General features: G+C 43.5%; 1 long non-coding RNA gene across 1 annotated transcript; it reads right to left on the minus strand.

Annotated features, from left to right (window-relative positions):
* Positions 1–334: 334 nt before the first annotated feature.
* On the minus strand, positions 335–2,231 carry LOC310781150. Its single transcript, XR_014552955.1, has 3 exons — positions 2,188–2,231; positions 962–1,164; positions 335–443 (listed from the first exon to the last, which is right to left on the minus strand). It is a non-coding gene; the product is annotated as an uncharacterized lncRNA (long non-coding RNA).
* Positions 2,232–18,824: the final 16,593 nt, after the last annotated feature.

The raw sequence follows: 18,824 nt of genomic DNA on the forward strand, positions 1-18,824 counted from the left end.
TTTGTGCTATATGAAGTAAATATTTCTCTATTTAAAATGGGTACTGATATAATGCTGCACTGGAGTCAGAAGAGGAGAGAGAGGAAGCCGCATACACACAACTTTCAAGTTGCCTGTCCCTCTCGTCTTGGGATGGCGGTGGAGGTCACAGAGCCGGATGAAGATGGTCTCAATCACACAGCAGCAATCTGGCCACTGGGGAAGCGGGGCAGTAGTTGTGAGTGCCTCTGCACACTCTCCACCCCTGGAGTGAACTCCTTCCTCTTTACCTGAACCTTCCCATGCCCAGCCTGGGAGGAGACAGAGAAGCTCGGCTGGACACAGTATCTTCCTCCAAGCCCTCGTCGTCTTCTTCCTCACCGTCATCCACATCCCTCTGAGTCAGGGTTCACGTTCAGCGGCTCCAGGCTGACTCAGCAGGTAGTCAACACCAAGCAGCTCTCCTATGAAAAAGGAACACAGACAGACAGACAGACAGACAGACAGACAGACAGAGGTGTTATTAGTTCTATTTAAAGCATTCTAGATCATGGCTGACCAATTTGGGGCCCAGGGGCCAAACTTGGACGACGCTCAGTTTGTTTTGGCCCTCCATGGTTTTGAAATGGGAAGAAAACATGGTGATACTTTCACCATATGAAACTAGAAGACCTATTTTAGACTTAGAATGTAGATTGTCTATAAAATAAAAATGTAATGTAATTTCAGATAACGTCAACATTTATTTTTTAGCCCACGGCCCATCCATCCAATTACTTTTGGCGCTTAATAGGGAAGAATTTGGGCACCTCTGTTCTCGATTGTTTAATTTTAAATATGAGAGTTGTATATGGATCATGTTATGAGTGTATGTTTTGCTTTGGCCATGGGAATGATACAAATGAAGCCTCGTTGAACTTAAGTTAGAACACTGAAAACACACAAACCGAAAGTGTATGCTGCCAATATCAATTAGACATACCAGTATATTTGGCAGGTGGCTTGAAGGTTGACCCAAATGCCCAGCCGGCCAAACACCTTCAGGCTGTTGGTGTTGACACAGTGGGCCACATCTAAGGAGTAGGTGAGGGATGATGGCTTGCTGGTCACAGTGGAGTCCCTGATCGTCTATATGACTGGTTGAAGGCTCAGGACTGACTATGCCTGACTGATCCTGGACACAGACTGGAGAGAGAGAGAGACACACACACACACACACACACACACACACACACACACACACACACACACACACACACACAGGTAAGGTGAGAGCGACAGGTCAGGAGACAGAGCGACATGTAGTTTTAATATCATGTAGCTTTAATATGTCACTGTAAATATTAGATTTAGTGAAATAATTTGCAGAGGTGCAGTGCAGCGCCTATATTATCTTTGAGTTAAACTGAATATAGTCATTTAAAAAGCCCAACTGGCAACCGTGTGATGATAAGGATACATGTGGTTATCTGAAATAACCCAGGTTAGCTAATGATCCTCAGTCCCTGAAGCCAAGCAGCTGGAGTCACTTATTAGTCATAATGTACTACTACTACTGTCCCATTTTTGGGTGAAGTAAATATGCAAGCAAGAGTCACACATGCCACACTTGACATGTTACTGTTTTAGTGTTGATAGCACAGGGTGTTTAGCCTTTGCTGGTGGGGAGACAGGCATACATATACTTATGCAGGCATCATAGTAATGTAGGCTACTGAATGTGATAATGCATTGAGCTGTGACAATGCAGCACCACATTTATCAATAGCAATCATAATAACGTTAATGTCACGTTACCTTCGGCAGCTTGTTGACTTTGAACCGTAGTTGGGAACAACTATTAGCTAGCCTGGGTTGTTTAGCTACTGTAACTAGCCTTTAGCAGTCCGGGTATCTGTGCTGGGTTGAAGGCGTTTCAGTGGCGTTTCAAACAGTGGATATTCCATGGAGTGCAGCGATCACAGCAACACTGCCTTCAGACAGTTTCACAAACTGAGCTAGCTGGACCCAAACATTAGCATAACATGTCACTCGTAGCTAGCTGCTAGCGATGCTAACTAGTGATGCTAACTGAAGTTGCTGGCCAACCATAGACTAAAATATAGGGACAAAGCAACACACTCACTCGACAACAAAATGATAAAACGACTGTGCGGCGGATGAAAGGATAAGGTGTAGTCTATAAGAAATAAAAACGTCTAAACTTACTTTGATCGTCAGACTGGCAGATGCAGCTTTGTTTTCCAGAGTAGAGGGGGCGTGAGAGGAGAGGAGAAGCAGCAGCAGGTTGATTGGTAGAGAGGAGAGGGGGCGTGAGAGGAGAGGAGAAGCAGCAGCAGGTTGATTGGTAATGTGTCCATCTCACATTTGGAGGGAGATTGGTTTACATTGGACTGTGAGTAGGTGATTGCCTTACGTCCTTTCTCACATTGGACTTCATATCGGACTGTGAATACGCTGATTGGATGATGAGATTGGAGTTTTAGGCCTCCGTGCGGACCTCAGGTACCGCCACAGCCGCCCCAGTGTGTGAGCTTTCTTTTTCTTTTATCAGTCTCTACCTCGAGCTCTGCACCATGCCCTATTCAGGTTTTGGATGTGCGTGTCTCTACTTTCTCTCACTGTAAATCCTCCAATCTTTTCTTTTGTCTCCGCCATTTACCCGCTGCAAACATGTTTCTATTGTCCCACCCCAGGCAACAAAATAACCCGAATTGCATCAAAAAGGTATAATATGATGCGATCGTGTCGTTATGAGATAGGGATAATATATACAGTCAATAGGCCTTCACCTATCCAAATTACGCATGGGAAGAATTACAGCATGCCTCACGCAAACTGTATTACATGGACAACAAGAGGGGAATCTGGTTTGATTGATCCAACGCCCAGGCATTGCCAGGCCACACCTGTGAATAATTCTGGTGGTTACACCGCCCAAATCCCGTTTGTGCCGTGCATAAATGATTTGGCATGGCTCTAATCTGCGTTTGCACCCGTTGTTGTGACGAGTTATGCTTCCTCGCACCACCATGCATCGCCACCATATTTTGGGGCTGTTTTAACTTAAAAACAGGGGGGTCACGTCTACCCAAACAATTTTATCATTTTTAAACAGTTATGTTTCTGTATAAATTATTACAATATGTTCGCGTGAGGTGGGGATGCGTTTTTCTGCTGCCTGGTGGGGGTGCAAAACTCGGCATAACTAACACGTTCTCACTCCGAGTGCGTAGCATATTGACGCTTTGTCCCGTCCCTTGTGCGTCGCATGTTACTAACACGGTACCCTTGAGCGACCCATGAAACGACTTGGGCTTTCCGACTAAACTCCAATGTAAACCCATGGAAGTCATCTTTGACGCTCATGGCAACTGCTTCCCCATTAGTCAACTGCTCCCCCATTAGGGTCTGGGGGGAGGTTAGGTTTAGGTGTGGGGTGTGGGAGAGGTTAGGTTTAGGGTTAGGGTCTGGGGGAGGTTAGTTAGGTTTAGGGTTAGGGTCTGGGGGAGGTTAGGTTTAGGCGTGGGGGCTGGGAGAGGTTAGCTCCTCCCCCTAGACCCTAATGGGGGAGCAGTTGACTAATGGGGGAGCAGTTGCCATGAGCGTCAAAGATGACTTCCATGGGTTTACATTGGAGTTTAGTCGGAAAGCCCAAGTCGTTTCATGGGTGTGCGCATCCCCACCTCACGCAAACATATTGTAATGATTTATACAGAAACATAACTGTTTAAAAATTATATAATTGTTTGGGTAGATGTGACCCCCCTGTTTTTAAGTTAAAACAGCCCCAAAATATGGTGGCGATGCATGGTGGTGCGGGGAAGCATAACTCGTGCAAATGTGATCAGAAAAACATTTTTCTGTTCAGTTTGTTTTTAAGTAGTTATTTGATTATATAAAAAGGGATGATTGACAGCTGTGGTAGCCAGTCTCAAGCCGTCATTGGCTGGACAGGCTGTTCATGGTATAGATCTAGTTTTACATAGACAAGACACTGCTTGGTAAAACAGAAGAACACTGCTTGATCTGTTATCTACCAGACATTTCGATGGACCACAATAAAAAGAACATTGTTTTGAGAAAGGTGCGCGAGGAAGTAACGTTGGTCGGGGACTGAAGAAGTAAGTTCAGAAAATATGTGTTTTATTAGTTACTCCCGCTATGTTATCGGTTATTTTAATTAATACATAAATGGTTTTAACGGGTGCATGCTAGCATTAGCCGCTTGTGTTAGCCGGGTGTTTTGCATTATTTGTTGGCATAACATTACTATAACCTAACAACCGATAACGATAGCTGGAATAACGCAATAGACACATATTTTCAGAACTTACCAGGTTGTCCAACTGCCTGCATATGCCAGGAAATCTGTTTTATAACGTTAACTCCCGGGTATAAGATGGGGCCTACACAAGTGTACACAACCACCAGCCATTACAGGGCTTAAAATTCACTTTGCAAACTAGGGGGGAATTCCCCCTTATGTTCTTCAGATAGGGGGGATTTATAGATTTTGGGGGGATGTATAGACTTTGCGTGGGATTTTTTCAGGCGATACTATAACCGACAAATACTGCTTCTCCTGTCCAATAAGCGATAATACTGTAATTTCACATTGTTGTATTTAAAAAAGGAAGTAGTTTATGCACACCTGAGTCTAAATTATTATGGCTTTTCTTGTTTTTTTCTGCAGACTAAGCCATAGGCTTTTGTTTCTATGAAAGCCTTTATTTGTTTTGTATTGAGTGATACACTCTACTAAAACACTAATTTCATATTATATAATAATAATACTAAATATAGCCGCAAGCGGCAATGGCAGGGGTTCAAGCCTTGCGCAAATTGAACACCTAATAGTCCTTGAGGCAAATTTGAGGAGCACGTTCAGGTGAACATGTGGAAAAAAGTTGCTTGAAAATTGGAGAAACAGCCTGGGAGTTACAAACGGGTGTGAAGTTATGGCATATTTTGTGTTAGGCCACGCCCACTTTTCACATCTGTGGCGCCCCCTTTTGGTAAAATTGTGAAATAGCATGCCAGAAATGCCATTCCAGATGAAACTGAGAAGTTTGCAACCGATAATGCGAATGGACTTGATTTACCGCTATTACATGCTTACACCATAGACCCCGCCCACTTTCACAAATGGTGACAAAACTTCTGATTTTGTCTAGGACATCCTCCTTGATATATCTGCCAGGTTTCGTGATCATTGGACAAACAGGTGCGGAGTTACGGCCTTTTGTGTGTTAGGCCACGCCCATTTCTGGCATTTATGGCGCCCCCGTTTGGTCGAATGGCACAAAATTTGACACGCATGGTCTGGGATGGTCTCCGAAGATCTCCAGCAAGTTTCGTGAAGATTCCTTCATCGGTCATGAAGTTATGACAATTTAGGTGATAGGCCACGCCCTCTCACAACTTTAACGATTAATATCTCCGAAACGAAAGTAGATTTCAAAGGTTTCAAAAAAGCAGTTTGTAGAGCTTGCTCGATAGAGGCTTCCTGGCGATTTTGGTGCAAATCTGTACAACGGTCTAGGAGATGTCAAAAATGTGTTTTCAAAACTTTTCCAAATATCTCAAAATTTTTCCAGACGGACATTGAGGGTCTTTATGGCAAACTTGTAGAGCAGGTTCACCTGAACATCTAGAAAAAAAAAGTTTGAAAATTGGACCAACGGCGTGGAAGTTATGGCTTTTAACGTAAAACCGTCTGTTATAGCGCCACCTTCAGGCCGATTCGAAAAATCTTTGTTGAGCAGCTACCTGCCAACAATATCTGTCATTGGGCCAAATTTCAGGTCTCTACCATTTACCAACTCACGGGAATTTGCGTCAGGGCAGATGAACAATAATAATAGTAATACCGGTTTTAGAAAAACAATAGGGTTTCAGCCCCTTCAGGGCTTGAACCCCTAATAAATGGGAAACGGAAGGTGCGATGGTGATTCCGGGCCTTGTACAGTTACTTTTCCACCCCGAGTCCAACGCCGCTATCCGTGAGTCTCTACGAGTTACGGTTGCGGAGATACGTTGCTGTAGCGCCCCACATAGGCAAACAATAGCGCCCCCTACAGGCCAAATGACACTTTCTTTTCTGAAATCAGCTCAGAAGTGTCAAGTGTCAATACAAGACGTCAGGCTGGCCATAATTCCAATGAATCAGCACTTCTGCCACCCTTCAAAATCAAACAATTTAGAAGGTACAGGTACTGAATGCTGCTATAGCGCCCCCTTTTGGTCGAATTGCACAGAATTTGACACGCATGGTCTGGGATAGTCTCCGAAGATTTCCAGCAAGTTTCGTGAAGATTCCTTCATCGGTCATGAAGTTATGACAATTTAGCTGATAGGCCACGCCCTCTCACAACTTTAACGATTAATATCTCCGAAACGAAAGTAGATTTCAAAGGTTTCAAAAAGGCAGTTTGTAGAGCTTGCTCCAGAGAGGCTTCCTGGCGATTTTGGTGCACATCGGTGCAACGGTCTAGGAGGAGATGTCAAAAATGTGTTTTCCAAACTTTTCCAAATATCTCAACAATTTTCCAGATGGACCTTAAGGGTCCTTGAGGCAAATTTGTAGAGCAGGTTCACCTGAACATCTGGGGAAAAAAAGTTTGAAAATCGGACCAACGGCGTGGAAGTTATGGCCTTTAACGTAAAACCGTCGATTATAGCGCCAGCTTGAGGCCGATTCGAAAAATCTTTCTTGAGCAGCTACCAGCCAACAATATCTGTCATTGGGCCAAATTTCAGGTCTCTACCCTTTACCAACTCACGGGAATTTGCATCGGGGCAGATGAACAATAATAATAGTAATACCGGTTTTAGAAAAACAATAGGGTTTCAGCCCCTTCAGGGCTTGAACCCCTAATAATAAACCGGCACAAAAACAATAGGGTTTCAGCCCCTTCAGGGCTTGAACCCCTAAATATAGCCGCAAGCGACAATGGCAGGGGTTCAAGCCTTGCGCAAATTGAACACATAATAGTCCTTGATGCAAATTTGAGGAGCACGTTCAGGTGAACATGTGGAAAAAAGTTGCTTGAAAATTGGAGAAACAGCCTGGGAGTTACAAACGGGTGTGAAGTTATGGCATATTTTGTGTTAGGCCACGCCCACTTTTCACATATTTGGCGCCCCTTTTTGGTCAAATTGTGAAATAGCATGCCAGAAATGCCATTCCAGATGAAACTGAGAAGTTTGCAACCGATGATGCGAATACACCATAGACCCCGCCCACTTTCACAAATGGTGACAAAACTTCTGATTTTGTCTAGGACATCCTCCTTGATATATCTGCCAGGTTTCGTGATCATTGGACAAACAGGTGCGGAGTTACGGCCTTTTGTGTGTTAGGCCACGCCCATTTCTGGCGTTTATGGCGCCCCCGTTTGGCCGAATTGCACAAAATTTGACACGCATGGTCTGGGATGGTCTCCGAAGATCTCCAGCAAGTTTTGTGAAGATTCCTTCATCGGTAATGAAGTTATGACAATTTAGCTGATAGGCCACGCCCTCTCACAACTTTAACGATTAATATCTCCAAAACTAAAGTAGATTTCAAAGGTTTCAAAAAAAAAGTTTGTAGAGCTTCTCCAGAGAGGCTTCCTGGCCATTTTGGTGGGAATATGTCAAACGGTCTAGGAGGAGTTCTTGAAAATGTGTTTTCCAAACTTTTCCAAATATCTCCAAATTTTTCCAGACGGACATTAAGGGTCCTTATGGCAAACTTGTAGAGCAGGTTCACCTGAACATCTGGAAAAAAAAAGTTTGAAAATCGGACCAACGGCGTGGAAGTTATGGCCTTTAACGTAAAACCGTCGATTATAGCGCCACCTTCAGGCCGATTCGAAAAATCTTTCTTGAGCAGCTACCTGCCAAGAATATCTGTCATTGGGCCAAATTTCAGGTCTCTACCATTTACCAACTCACGGGAATTTGCGTCGGGGCAGATGAACAAGAAGAAGAAGAAGAAGAATAAACAGGCACAAAAACAATAGGGTTTCAGCCCCTTCAGGGCTTGAACCCCTAATAATACATTTATTTTATAAGGCGCTCAAGGTTGCAGTACAACAATTAAAAACTGTTAAAAAATTACAATCAAACAGTTAAAATGCAGAAGCAGAAGTCTTCTTTGTTTTGTGTTCACAATAGTGATGTCAGTTAGATTTGCTTAGGTCAGAGCTATGGAATATTAAATCATCCATCATTGCTCAGTACATCTGCATGGCCAGTATAATTATAATGGGCGTAGAGGTATTTAGCGCTGCAGGGAGAATACCAATGCGCTTGGTCATGCCCTCAATTTGCGACGCACTCTGCGTTAAACAAGCGCAGCCCTAAATTACTGCTTTCACGACGATAGGGCGCTGTGTCTGTAGGTGTCAAAGGTTTTTTTTGCTGGCTAGTCCAACCTATTTTGGCCTGAACAATCAAAAACATATTTCTGTGGCGTGACAAATTCACATTATAATTTGTCTTTAGTTGTTATTGTTTGAATCTTTTGCCATATGTCACTCTTTAGCATCCCACTCATCCCCCTCAGATGTGTAGCTAGCTGCAGTAGTGTTGCTGGGTCTCCGTCCCTGTGAGGTTTTTGTGTTTGTGTGTATGTCTCCTCCAGAGTGTCCCAGTCCTCCTCTGAACCTGGTGTGCAAGGACCAGACCCAGAGCTCGGTCGAGCTCTCCTGGGAGACTCCGCTGAGGAACGGTAGCAGCCTGGTCACTGGCTACATCATCGAGCACTGTGAGGACGCCACCAGCAAGTGGCTCCGCTGCACTCCCCAGCTCTGTCAGAACCTCACCTACAAGGTAGGACCAGCAGACGAACGGGATGGAAGATGATTTAAGTTACTCTAAGTGTCATTGGCTACTTTAAGAGGTTTAGGCAGATATTACACACAATTATTACAAGCTGGTTATACTGTAAATAAGTGGTTATTCTCTGCTTTAAGTAAAGTGGGGGAAAATATCAAATCTATGCAAGAACAACGCAAAAAAGTTTGTAAAATTAATTTATGTAATGGTTCATAACAGAAATTGAGTACTTCAATTTGACACATTTTCATGATAAACAGCTAAATGATGGACATTTTACATTTCATTGTAATGTTTCCCCCAACAAATACACTCTAAACTCATGCAGTTGACTCAAATTATAGATACTACCTGAAACAATTCTACTTTAGCTGTAGCTGTATATAACGGGTCATAACATTATGATGACCTGTTATATATATTTATACCACGGTCTGGGTGAATACTCATTTTTGATTGGCCGGCAAGTGTGCATTAAAACCTGCCATTAAAACCTGTAGTCTGGCTCAAGTCTAATCACGTTGTAAATTCATCCTCTAGCCCAGTGGTTCCCAACCACCGGGACGCGGACTGGTACCGGGCCGCAACGCATTTGGTACCGGCCGCGAGCGCAAGCAAAACATTTTTTTTTTACATTTTATTTTTTTATTTTTACAAACTACAAACATAAATAAATAAATAAACGTCAACTTGAAACTATGTTGCAACGTGCTCCTGGCTGGCCTACCTGCCACCGACATCCGACCGCTTCAGCTCATTCAGAACGCTGCAGCCCGTCTGGTATTCAACCAACCCAAATTCTCTCATGTCACTCCCCTCTTCCGGGACCTCCACTGGCTTCCCATCTCAGCTCGCATCAAATTCAAGACACTGGTACTGGCCTACAGGGCAGTACACCAGTCAGCTCCCCTGTACCTGCAATCTATGGTCAGGTTCCAAACCTCTCACCGCTCCCTTCGCTCCTCCACCAGTGCGGGGCGCCTCGCTCCTCCTTCGCTACGGGCGCTCAAAAGTCGCTCATCCCGATCTCGACTCTTCTCCTCCCTGGCACCCCAATGGTGGAACGAGCTGCCACCTTCGGTCAGGACTGCTGAATCACTGCCGATCTTTCGGAAAAGACTAAAGACTCACCTTTTCAGGCTCCACCTGGGCCCTTCTTGATCTAACTTCTTTCTCTCTCTTCTTTCTCTCTCTTTATAAAAAAAAAAAAAAAAAAAAAAAAATCCTAATCTAAAACTTGTACCACTGTTCCTTCAGGATTTGTAGTTGTCATAGACTGTGCTCCATAGTTGATTGCTCTATTGCTGACAAAAAGTGTGTTATTGTAAGTCGCTTTGGATAAAAGCGTCTGCCAAATGACGTAATGTAATGTAATGTAATGTTTCAACTACCACACAGCCTATAATATTATAGCCTATGTTTATTTAAAAATAATAATAATAATAATTATTATTATTAAAATTGACAACCGGTCCACAACTTTTTTTTCCATCTATCTACCGGTCCGCGGCACACAAAAGGTTGGGAACCCCTGCTCTAGCCAACCTGCACAGCTGTTCAATCAAACAGCACAGCTAACATTCTTCAACTCAATACCTCAGCTTCTATGAGCTGAGTGGACTAGATTCCCTGCACCATACTGGCTTGTATCCAAAGTTTGTCCTATTTACTGGAACAGCGAACATCGTTTCCATTGCATGACTAGCTGATGGGATGGTAACATTTGTTCCAGGTATTAGTCATTTTCCCAAGTGTTGCTAGGTAAAAAGAGTTATGGCTTGTGAAAAACTTGATTTTGATTGCTTAACTTGCACCCAAAATTTACGAATGCGTTTTTCTTCATATTGTTGGCAAATGACCATGGTATGGTAAGTGGGATAATCAACAGATGTGCGTTAAGCGATTTTAATGCACTTCGCTGAGTCAACCAGCCTCCCCCACCTCCACGTCATGCATTAAAATAATTTAATGCACACCTAGGCCCCTATTCTCCCACAGGCCCTCGGCGCTAAAACGGGCCTTCGGCGCTAAAAAACGTGCCTTGCGCCTGTCTCGGGAAGATATCAACATGGCTTTAGGCTGGTAAATGCGCTTTACGCTGAATGGGCGTGACGCACTCCCTGAATGGGCAAGAATGGGCGTTTCGGCCTTAAATATCGGCCTAATGATATCTTCCGACCTGGCGTAAATTTAGCGCTTTGCGCTTTTGAAAACCAGGCCTATTCAGTCCGCCAGTTGAGCGGGGCGCTCCTCTGCCTCTCCCCTGTCACCCTTCTTTGTCTCTCTCTGAAACCAGGCCTATTCAGTGCGCCAGTGCCTCTCCTCTGTCACCCTTCTCTGTCTCTCTCTGACTCCCTCGCTCAGACAGACACAACACACCTCCCATAGGAAAAAGAAGTTGTAAGTTCACTGCCTGTGAAATGCCCAAGCATGCATTGTGCTACTCCATTTCGCTACTAAATAGCAACCAAATGGGTTCCATGTCGCTGTTCCGACCTCTCGCTGTTCCGACCTCCCCTCTCCCAGCCCCCATGCCTAAACCTAACCTCCCCCAGACCCTAACCCAAAACCTAACCTCTCCCACCCCCACGCCTAAACCTAACCTCCCCCAGACCCTAACCCAAAACCTAACCTCTCCCACCCCCCACGCCTAAACCTAAGGTCGGCATTGCGAGTGGTCGGCATAGCGGGTGGACACCAACCAAATGAGCCGAAATAGATATAAAGGTAGATCTAAATAATGTGTAATGGGTAACACAACCTGCAATTGTAGAACATTTCAATATTGGACCAAATAAAACATTGAAATGAAAACACCACCCTATGTAAAACATATATGTCATATTGGGGCTATATATATCCCTCATCGATTTAACGTGATTTAGATAAGTGACAGCGTAACGTGCTTCTACTGTCATGTCCTACTGTGATGTCCGCTCCAATAAATTGGCTCTACTTCACATTTTAGTTTTACAATAAAAACACATTTATGCAATGACTTTACATAATGTAGGGTATATTTATGTGCATCATCCTACCTGCAGCAGGGGATAGAAAACGATATCTTTCTGGACAAACTTTCACCAATCTAATTAATCTCATCATATAGGGATAGGCTATATTTTTCTAGCTGATGGGGTTAGAACATTCTTTTCACTTTGATCTTGTTATAGTGTAGCGTATTTACATGCTTGCAGTATTTAAACTGCAGTTAGATTGGTTTGAGGAAGCATAATAATATGGAATAATAGCCTATTAGGGATGTTCATCAATTATCGAAAATCGATAATCGATCGTTAAGGATTGGAATCGATCCTGTGGCATTTGGATCGATTTTTTAATTATTAAAAAAAAAAAAAAAAAAAATTTTTTTTTTTTTTTTTTTTTTTTTTTGGTGGACTAGGTTTGGGTGGAATTCGTTCCTCCTCGCCCCACTCCATTGCACAGCCGACTAACGTGAGGTGGAGCTTCATATAGTCTCTAGTTTTCTGGCTGGGCACGGGCCTTTGTGCCAACAAAACTGTTTTAAACATGGGAAATTCACACCGGCATGCGCCGGGGACAGCAGTGTTGGAGAGGAGACACATTGAAATAAAGAGTTCATTGAGGAGAACACGTTGTCTTTCGTATTTTCTGCCATAGGCATTCATTTTGTAAAAAAAAAAAAAAAAAAAAAAAATTGAAAATATTGAAAATTTTCTAAGTATTAATAAAATCGATGATCGATAATTGATCGTTAATTTTCACCGATTATCGATTTTGGAAAATTTTCAAAATGAACATCCCTATAGCCTATATATGGAGACAGACAGACGGGATGAAGGGAGGGGGGGGGGAGCAGAGCTTGGCTTGTCTGGTTTTACTGGATTTCTCCTGGAATTGGAGCTGAAAAGTGAAGCATGTGCTTCGTTTACTGCACTTACCCAATGACCAGATAGTGCATAATTTTGCGCTTAAAAGGGGTGGTTGTAATGCTTTAGGCTGCGTGTAGCGCCGATACCAAGATATCGAGTGCGCTGGTCCACGCCCACTGATCAGGCGCTCAGCACAGTTTCTACGCCGATGCAACGATAGGGGCCCTAGTCATTAATTATCCCTTATACACACACACACACACACACACACACACACACAAACAAAGGCATTCGTTCATTCTCATATTATTTATTCGTTACTTATACATTTACTCATGTATGTTTTTTATGATTAATACTGTAACCATGGTTGTACATTGTGTCAGGTGTCTGGTCTGAAGTACGGCAACAAGTACAACTACAGAGTGTCTGCTGAAAACGCTGCCGGCATCTCCAACCCGTCCAAGAGCATCGGACCTCTGCTGGCTGACCACCCACATGGTGAGGAAGATCATATTAACGATAATGTCCACATAAACTACACACAAAGTATACACTGATGGAAGAAGCCTTTTTTACATTCAAAAGTTCAGCTCAGTGAAAATCTGCTTTGAACACCTTCTAGTGCAGTGATTCCCAAACTGTGGTCCGGGGACCACCGGTGGTCCGTGAGGCTCCACCTGGTGGTACTCAAGAGCCTTGCTGACTGCCATCAGCCTATCAGCAAATTCGATGTTTACTGTATCTGTTTGTGTTGGTTATTTTGCGGTCTGACTCGCAACAGTGGCCGACTAGCATTTAGCCTTTCTGATGCGTATTGTAAGGTTAAATCAGTGATTTTGTTTTATGGAGGGTAAAAAAGTTGGTAGCCAGAGTGGGAAGTGATACTTGATACATTTCGTTTGGTGCATGTGGTACTTGATCTGAAAAGTTTCGGAACCTCTGTTCTAGTGTAATAGTGGATTTCCCCCCAAAACAAATGACATAAAACTTTCCTTATTCAAAGTCTTGTTTTATTTTACAATCCGTGTTTGACTCTCTCCTCTTCCCAGTTGGCCCTACCTTGAACCTGCAAGACTTTAAAAATGGCCTGGAGGTGATTGTCCCTCAGCCTCTCACCATCCGAGTTCCCATCTCCGGATACCCGACTCCCATATCCAAGTGGACCTTTGGAGACAAGGAGCTGGCAGCTAGCCAGCGCATTTCCATGGTGACCGACTCCACCTTCACAGAGCTGGTGGTGATGCCCAGTGTGCATCTGGATCAGGGCTCTTATTGGTTGACGCTGGAGAACGACATCACTTCTGTCTGTGGAAAGATCCACGTCACCGTCATCGGTACGTCACACCACCAGAACTACAACACTCCTTTATATACTTGTTTACACAGCCCCACATCCCAGACATCTGCTGCCATCTGTCTGGCAAATATTTTTTGTTAGATATGATTTTGTCCAGCACTCCGATATAAAAATAAAATCAAAGCATTTTACGTATAAAGGTAACAGTGAAACTACCGGTATAATCAAAATAGCCATTCTTCTACATTCTCTACTGTAATTGTTAGCTTCTTGTAAATGAGATAATGGTGACGTTTCATAATCCATCAATTTGTTGGAGACCCCGTCGAAGCCCCTCAGAGACCCCTGTGGTTGCTGGACCCCCAGATCCTCTCTCCACAGAGTCTAACCCCCCCCCCCCCCCCCCCATTTATAAATCCTTCCCCATGTGAAGGATAAAAGGGGGGACTTCCCCCACAATTTGCAAAATCGATTTTAAGCCCTGTGCTCTAGAAACATTTAGGTATATTTAAATATGAAATACATCATAACCATTTTTTGAATTGGGGTGGAAATTGCCACAACGCTATTTACATCCGGGAGCAAATAGCATGCCTTTACGGTAATCAAGCTTCCTTGACAAATGTAACTATAATCTGATTACACATTTTCCGAATATAATCTGGGCTGAATACAGTTACTTATTCTAAGTAATCTGATTACATAATCCCGATTACATGCCGTCAGTTACTACTCAAACCTAGTCTCTTAGAACAGACGAGTTGCCTTCCGCAATTTTCAAATGCTTCCGCCATACCGTCTGTACTTCGTGGGGGAGAATCATGCACCAAACGGAATGGGAAGCAGAAAGGCGGATCTTCCGCTCATTAGTCCAATCAGAACCCAATATGCCGGCAGAAAGGCGGGTCTTCCGCTCATTAGTCCAATCAGAATCCAATATGCCGCATTCGCGTGTCGTGATTGGTCGGATTCCGTAGAACTTCCTTCCAGTCTGAAGGTTTTTTTCCCAACTTCCTTGTGCATGTTCTGGGGGTGTAACGTACAGACTGTATATAGCTGCATTCGCCGGATGTAGATGATACAGTCTGTTTTAAGAGACTAACTCAAACCTGATAATCGTATAGTCTACACCAGAGGTTCTCAAATGTTTTACAGGCAAGGACCCCTTACAAGATAGAAAATATATGGGGACCTCCTCATTCTGATTTGTGATTTTGGCCTAAGCTTAATTGTTTCCACGGCAACGTGCTTGACTTTTAAATTGATAGGTTTGTTAGATTAGAATGTAATCCATGAACCATTTTAAATTTAAAGCATACAATATTTTTGTTGAACTATGAAGCTTTTGCAAAAAAATATATATATATTTTTTTTTATTTTGCTGAAAACTTTTTGCGGACCCCCTGGCAAAGTGCCATGGACCCCTGGGGTTCCCCGGACCCCCATTTGAGAACCACTGGTCTACACTGTCTGTAGGTGTCAAACGTTTTTTTTTTGCTGGCTAGTCCAACCTATTTTGCCCTGAACAATCAAAAACATATTTATGTGGCGTTACAAATTCACATTATAATTTGTCTTTAGTTGTTATTGTTTGAATCTTTTGCCTTATGTCACTCTTTAGCATCCCACTCATCCCTCTCAGATGTGTAGCTAGCTGCAGTAGTGTTGCTGGGTCTCCGTCCCTGTGAGGTTTTTGTGTTTCTGTGTATGTCTCCTCCAGAGCGTCCCAGTCCTCCTCTGAACCTGGTGTGCAAGGACCAGACCCAGAGCTCGGTCCAGCTCTCCTGGGAGACTCCGCTGACGAACGTTAGCAGCCTGGTCACTGGCTACATCATCGAGCACTGTGAGGACGCCACCAGCAAGTGGCTCCGCTGCACTCCCCAGCTCTGTCAGAACCTCACCTACAAGGTAGGACCAGCAGACGAACGGGATGGAAGATGATTATAAGTTACTCTAAGTGTCATTGCCTACTTTACGAGGTATAGGCAGATATTACAGTACATTACAAGCTGGTTATACTGCAAATAAGTGGTTATTCTCTGCTTTAAGTCAAGTGGGGAAAAATATCAAATCTATGCAAGAACAACACAAAAAAGTCAATACAATTAATTTATGTAATGGGTCATAACAGAAATTGAGTACTTCAATTTGACACAACATTTTCATGATAAACAGCTGAATGATGGACATTTTACATTTCATTGTAATGTTTCCCCCAACAAATTCACTCTAAACTCATGCAATTGACTCAAATGATAGATGCTAACTGAAACAATTCTACTTTAGCTGTAGCTGTATATAACGGGTCATAACATTATGATGACCTGTTATATATATTTATACCAAGGTCTGGGTCATTTTTGATTGGCCGGCAAGTGTGCATTAAAACCGTGTAACGCACATGTAGTCTGGCTCAAGTCTAATCACGTTGTAAATTCATCCCCTAGCCAACCTGCACAGCTGTTCAATCAAACAGCACAGCTAACATTCTTCAACTCAATACCTCAGCTTCTATGAGCTGAGTGGACTAGATTCCCTGCACCATACTGGCTTGTATCCAAAGTTCGTCCTATTTACTAGAACAGCGAACAACGTTTCATTGCATGACTAGCTGATGGGATGGTAACATTTGTTCCAGGTATTAGTCATTTTCCCAAGTGTTGCTAGGTAAAAAGAGTTATGGCTTGTGAAAAACTTGATTTTGATTGCTTAACTTGCACCAAAAATTTACAAATGCGTTTTTTTCATATTGTTGGCAAATGACCATGGTATAAGTGGGATAATCAACAGATGTGCGTTAAACGATTTTAATGCACTTCGCTGAGTCAACCAGCCTCCCTCACCTCCATGTCATGCATTAAAATAATTTAATGCACACCTAGTCATTGAGTATCCATTATACACACACACACACACACACACACACACACACACACACACACAAACAAAGGCATTCGTTCATTCTCTCATTATTTATTCGTTACTTATACATTTGCTCATGTATGTGTTTCATGATTAATACTGTAACCATGGTTGTACATTGTGTCAGGTGTCTGGTCTGAAGTACGGCAACATGTACAACTACAGAGTGTCTGCTGAAAACGCTGCGGGCATCTCCAACCCGTCCAACACCATCGGACCTCTGCTGGCTGACCACCCACATGGTGAGGAAGATCATATTAACGATAATGTCCACATAAACTACACACAAAGTTCACACTGATGGAAGAAGCCTGGTTTTACATTCAAAAGTTCAGCTCAGTGAAAATCTGCTTTGAACACCTTCTAGTGCAGTGATTCCCAAACTGTGGTCCGGGGACCACCGGTGGTCCGTGAGGCTCCACCTGGTGGTATTGAAGAGCCTTGCTGACTGCCATCAGCCTATCAGCAAATACGATGTTTACCGTATCTGTTTATGTGTTGGTTATTTGCGGTGTGACTCGCAACAGTGGCCTACTAGCATTTAGCCTTTCTGATGCTTATTGTAAGGTTGAATCAGTGATTTTGTTTTATGGAGGGAAAAAAAGTTGGTATCAGAGTGAAAAGTGGTACTTGATAAATTTGGTTTGGTGCATGTGGTACTTGGTCTGAAAAGTTTCGGAACCTCTGTTCTAGTGTAATAGTGGATTTCCCCCCAAAACAAACGGTGCCATGGCACGAGTCCGATACCTCACGAGTCCGACACCTCACGAGTCCGAAAAAAGAGGCATTATATTCCCCGTTTTTCACTAACCCAAAACCTAACCTCTCCCACCCCCACGCCTAAACCTAACCTCCCCCAGACCCTAACCCAAAACCTAACCTCTCCCACCCCCACGCCTAAACCTAACCTCCCCCAGACCCTAACCCAAATTCGGTCTCGTGAGGTGTCGGACTAGGGGGCAGTCCCCAAACAAACAACATAAAACTTTCCTTATTCAAAGTCTTGTTTTATTTTACAATACGTGTTTGACTCTCTCCTCATCCCAGTTGGCCCTACCTTGAACCTGCAAGCCTTTAAAAATGGCCTGGAGGTGAATCTTCCTCAGCCTCTCACCATCCGAGTTCCCATCTCCGGATACCCGACTCCCATCTCCAAGTGGACCTTTGGAGACAAGGAGATGGCAGCCAGCCAGCGCATATCCATGGTGACCGAGTCCACCTTCACGGAGCTGGTGGTGACGCCCAGTGTGCATCTGGATCAGGGCTCTTATTGGTTGACGCTGGAGAACGACATCACTTCTGTCTCTGGAAAGATCCACGTCACCGTCATCGGTACGTCACACCACCAGAACTACAATACTCTTTATATATTTGTTTACACAGCCCCACATCCAGACCCAGACATCTGCTGCCATCTGTCTGGCAAATATTTTTTGTTAGATATGATTTTGTCCAGCACTCCGATATAGAAATAAAATAAAAGTATTTTAGGTAAAAAGGTAACAGTGAAACTACCGGTATAATCAAAATAGCCATTCTTCTACATTCTCTACTGTAATTGTTAGCTTCTTGTAAATGAGATAATGGTGACATTTCACAATCCATCAATTTGTTGGAGCCCCGGTCGAAGCCCCTCAGAGACCCCTGTGGTTGCTGGACCCCCAGATCCTCTCTCCACAGAGTCTACCCCCCCCCCCCCATTTATTAATCCTTCCCCATGTGAAGGATAAAAGGGGGGACTTCCCCCACAATTTGCAAAATCGATTTTAAGCCCTGTGCTCTAGAAACATTTAGGTATATTTAAATATGAAATACATCCTAACCATTTTTTGAATTGGGGTGTAAATTGCCACAACGCTATTTACATCCGGGAGCAAATAGCATGCCTTTACGGTAATCAAGCTTCCTTGACAAATGTAACTATAATCTGATTACACATTTTC

This window comes from Poromitra crassiceps, assembly GCF_964638095.1.
Source record: "Poromitra crassiceps genome assembly, chromosome: 8".
NCBI classification, from domain to species: domain Eukaryota; kingdom Metazoa; phylum Chordata; class Actinopteri; order Beryciformes; family Melamphaidae; genus Poromitra; species Poromitra crassiceps.